General features: G+C 48.1%; 1 long non-coding RNA gene across 1 annotated transcript; it reads left to right on the forward strand.

The window, feature by feature from the left end:
* The first annotated feature begins 568 nt into the window (after window positions 1-568).
* LOC146754826 (uncharacterized) lies at window positions 569-3787 on the forward strand. The gene is made up of 5 exons (XR_014938590.1): window positions 569-649; window positions 1750-1856; window positions 2973-3045; window positions 3173-3244; window positions 3591-3787. It is a non-coding gene; the product is annotated as an uncharacterized LOC146754826 (long non-coding RNA).
* Window positions 3788-4800: the final 1013 nt, after the last annotated feature.

The following is a 4800-nucleotide window of genomic DNA, read 5'->3' on the forward strand; positions in this document are numbered from 1 at the left end:
TGATGTAGCAGCTTGTGTTGGTTGCATCTGCTTGGCAGGGAAGCGAGTTCCCTGGTGGGAGCTGACTGACTGGGAGGTGATTCCCTTGGTTTAATTAATTTAATTACCTGGATTATAATTAAATAACACTGTTCAGCGTTCAATCAAGATTATATTTTTCCAAAGTACTGCAGTCGTGCATCTGTAGCAGCTTTCCTAAAATATATCGAGTTTATTCAAAATTCCAGTGATGCTCCTAAAGCACTTGAAGTGCATTGGAGGTGGCGAGTGACAAAACAGCTCTGAGAGAATCATCATCAAATCAGAACATTGGAACGGTAACTAATAGCAGAGATTCTGATAAGAATATTTAAATTTTCAAATTACCTTTTTCTAAAGTTGTATTTCACCAAGTTTCATCAATATGCACACTGAAGAGCTGACTTGCTATGTTTCTTTTTATAAAAAATCATGTGTTACAATTGAGAAAAGAAGGTATAGCATGTAACATCCTCCAAGTAAAGTGCAAAAAACATTTCTTCACAGTTCCAATTAATGTCTTATGTTTTGTTCAGACTCACTAAATGATGTATTTCAGGGTACATCACATGGGAATATAAGAAGACTATTCAGAACAGGAGCTGCAGAGCAAGATGAACAGCATGTGAAGGTAAGGCCGGGAACCAAGGACACAGCTTTTGTGTCACTCAGCCACCTGTGGCAGAGGTCAGGATTTCAGCAGGGATTTCTGCAGACGTTCCTTGAACACCCCCAGGGTGGGTGACTCCACCACCTCCCTGGGCAGTCCATTCCAGTGCCTGGCCACTCTTTCTGAGAAGTAATATTTCCTAATGTTCAGCCTGAACCTCTCCTGCCGCAGCTTGGAACCATTCCCTCTAGTTCTATCAGTAATGACACGAGAGAAGAGGCCGACCCCCAGCTCACTGCAACCTCCCTTCAGGAAGTTATAGAGAGCAATGAGGTTTCCCCTGAGCCACCTCTTCTCCAGGCTGGACATTCCCATCTCCTGCAGCCTCTCCTCATATGGCCCCATTGTGCTCCAGACCCCTCACCAGCTTTGTTGCCCTTCTTTGAACACGTTCCAATGCCTCAGTGTCTTTTTCTCAGTGAGGGGCCACAAACTGGACACAGAATTAGAGTTGTGGCCTCACCAGTGCTGAGTACAGGGGGACAGTCACCTCTCTGCTCCTGCTGGCGTCACTGTTTCTGATGCAAAATGTATGTAAGTGTCACATGTGTGACATCCTTTTTGATGGAGTTCTGTGACTGGAGTTCAATGGATTTGAGAGCTGACTTGAAGCCTGTGGGCATCACCCAGGAGTTGGGGTGAGAGGATGAGGCGTAGGAACAGGAACCTCTTTGGTCGTTATTAACTCCCAACTTTTTGGTCAGGAATCTCTGTGTGTTTCTTTATCATGTAAAGAACAGAGTCATTGTGCAGCTTGTGAATGAACTGATTCACGCCTGCTGATTGGTGCTGTTCTCTACAGGGAGCTGCAATGGAAATGGACACTTGTGGTCCACTGTCCAGCCCCCTCCCGTGTTGGATTTTCTGGGCTTTGAGACACGTCTTCCAGATGCACTTTGTGTTATTTCTGATGTGTTGACCTGTTGAGCTCCAGCCCCAAAGGAGGATTCAAGTACTACCATTGGGAATGTAGTATTTCTTGCTAAACAGAATTCATGTGCACCCTTGTCTTTCGTCTGCACAAAGGATCTTGTAATCATCTCTGTCTGTGTTTCTTTTAGACCCAGAGATGGAGCAGCGAGGAACACAGACTTGGGTGAATCTTCATTCAGGAGCAGGGACACGTCATGCTCATCTGAGGTGTCTGGCTGACAGCAAGAGCAGAGAGGTAAGTTTCATAGGGTCGCGTGCCCATTTTATTTTTTTTTTCATTCATGATGCATAGAGGCGTTCCCCAGACAAAGTGAGCATTTCTCAACTGGACTTTCTAGAAATGAGGTAGGCAGTGAAAATGGGTTTGAAGCATTCCTAAGAGCCCCGCAAGAGAATGCTGAGAGTTAATCTGGCACCCTCCTTTGGAAACGTCCGTTGTCTGTCAGCTCTTCAGCTGTGCCCTAACACCTCCCATTGCGCTGCCACACCAGGATTGAATTCCAAGCCCACACTGAGTCCTGGAATGTTGTGGTGCCGTGTTGGAATCAGATGTGACCACGTGGTCTTGGCTCCCCGCCTTGTGGGGGGTCATGGTGGACCAGGCTGTTGGCCGTTGGTGATGTCATAAGCGGCTGGAATGAGGGGAGGAGCGGTGCGTTCTGTGTTCCTTTGTGGGTGAGCTAGTGGTCGGAGTGGTTGGTTGTCTTGTTGTTCTTGTGCCTTTTGTGCCGTTAGTTAGTTAGTTTTGTTAGTTAGTTAGTTTTGTTAGTTAGTTAGTGTTGTTAGTTAGCGTTGTTAGTTAGTTATTGTTGTTAGTTAGTTACTGTTGTTAGTTAGTACCGTTAGTTAGTTAGTTCCGTTAGTTAGTTAGTGCCTTTAGTTAGTTAGTGCCGTTAGTTAGTTAGTGCCTTTAGTTAGTGGCTTTAGTTAGTATCTTTAGTGCTTTTTCTTCTCACCGTCGTGTGCAGCAGCTTGTAGGTAAGCTGAGCTGACGTGGGATGGATGGGTGGGCAGTGAGGTGTTGAGAACTGCTGGCTGTTTGAGCTCACAGCACCGTATTGCTTACTCTTGACCATCAGACGTAATTTTCTCCGGTACACACGTTCCAAAGGGGGTATCAGTAAAGTTGGCACCTGTCCCGTGCTTCTTCCATTGTCTTTGCTCAGTAGTGGAAGCATTGTAAAGTTGCTGGGCGGACAGGCATCACGTAGCCTGAGACTCAGCATGTCTTGCAGCAAGTGGGTGGGACAGTTGTGCTGTGTGTGTGTTATTCCATGACTGTCTTAGCCCTGCTCACTGACCTGCTCTTTCTCTCTCCTCTCCTCACCTTTCGCCCACTGCCTCGGTGCAGCTTTTGCTCTCATTTCATCCGAGCAAAGCGACAAGGAACTGCTGCAGATAGCTTGAGGTGATCTCATTGCCAGGTTCGTGCCATGTTTTGTCCCCCCGCATGGTTTTGCCGCAGGGTATGCGCGGGTAGCTCTGAAGAAGTCTGTCCATACTGTGCTGTGTGAATAGAGAAAACAGAAGTGTGTTTCTGCTCTGTTCCAGCTGTTCACACTTGCTGTGATGGGTGCTGTGTGCAGTGGGATCAGCCGTGAGCCTGAGTTGGCGGCGACGGAGGTACAGTATGAAGCTCTGGCCGGTCTTTTTTCCCTGTGTTGAGCCATTAGAAGGAGATGCAGGTGTACTCTCCTGCAGGAAAGAATGGGCCAAAAAGGGCCTGGCCACCCGTCTGTGCCAGTGCCATTGCTGATTAGTCTGGGTAGAGAGAGATGCATCTTTGCATGGCCTGGCAATGCACGCCAGAAAGGGAAATAACTGTGATGAGACGTGCAGCTCCTTCTGAAGTGCTCCTGATAAGGACGGAGCGCATTTGCTGCAGCTTTCTTTGCAGATGTGCTCCTCACCTTGAAATCCTCCTGGTTTGTCCTCATCTCCTGACCACGGCCTGTGCTCTGTTTTGCAGGCTGATAACATGCGGGAGCCGCAGCTGGTGCGTGCTATGTCATCTTTAAACGTACCAGCGATTGCGGCAGCCCATGTTATTAGGAGCCACGTCGCCCAGGGGCCGGATGAGCTCTCTCTGGAGGTAAGCAGTTCCAGGCGTTCCTTGTTGTTGTGCACAGAATTAGTATAGAGTGTGAACGCCTTGGGAATACTCTCATATTTTGTGTTGTAGAAGAAGGCTTTTGTTTTAGCTGTGCTGAAGCTGGGATTGATGTTTCAGTCTTTTGCAGGTTGGAGACATCGTGTGCATTGTTGATATGCCACCAAAGGAGATGAGCCCCTTTTGGAGAGGCAAGCGTGGCTTTGAGGTAGGCACACATTTTTGACTAGAGAGCACAGCTTCAGTAGAGTCGGGAATCTCCGGTTGGAGCTGCTCTGCCTGCACAGGATGGCTTCTGGATGCAAACAGTTGCCCTGTGTCGGTGTCAGAGGACCTTCCCTTTGGCTCTGGGCTTGGGCTAATGCCCACCTGTCTTTTTGTTCTTATTACAGGTTGGTTTTTTCCCTGGTGAGTGCGTGGAACTCATCAGGGGAAAACTGCCCGAGTCCATCCTACATTCGTTGCCAAAGCCAGGTGTGTATTTTACATTTGACAATGCGGGTTAGTAAAATGGGGTCTGAACGTGGCTTTCAGGGGGTTCATTAATGCCCGAGTTGAGCAAGCTTAGAAAGAGAACTGCATTAAGCTCCTTGGGCACCTCCAGGGATGGGGAAAATCCGTTCTTGTGTGTCTTTGTTGGGAACATGCTTTCTGTTGTTACGTGTTCTGTTGAATGTGTTGCACTCGGCCTCGTCCAACCGAGCCAGGGCTGAAATGAACTTGTTTCTTTGTTTTGTTGCGCAGAGCCAAAGAAACGGGGCAAGTTCATCTCCTGCCTTCGTTCCCTGTTGAAGGCCTGCCCCAGGAGAGCGAAGCAGCCTGAGCCTCCAACATTCTCGGGATCCATGTCCCTGCTTGACATCGTTGAGAGGTATTTAGCCAAAAGGACTTGAGGGTTGAGCTGTAGGAATGGAAGCATCCTCTGCTGTTTGAAACAGAGCGCTTTTCTAAGCTGTGTTTCAGCAGAAACCAGGCATTGCCAGGAACAGGCAACTATTGGCAAGGGTTCGGTGCAGCTCTTCCCTCACCCTGCACCACGACTGACAGCATGCTCTGTTTTCTCTGCAGA

This window comes from Coturnix japonica, chromosome 37 (genome assembly GCF_054131305.1).
Source record: "Coturnix japonica strain WE chromosome 37, WE-NBRP24, whole genome shotgun sequence".
In the NCBI taxonomy this organism is placed as follows: Eukaryota; Metazoa; Chordata; class Aves; order Galliformes; family Phasianidae; genus Coturnix; species Coturnix japonica.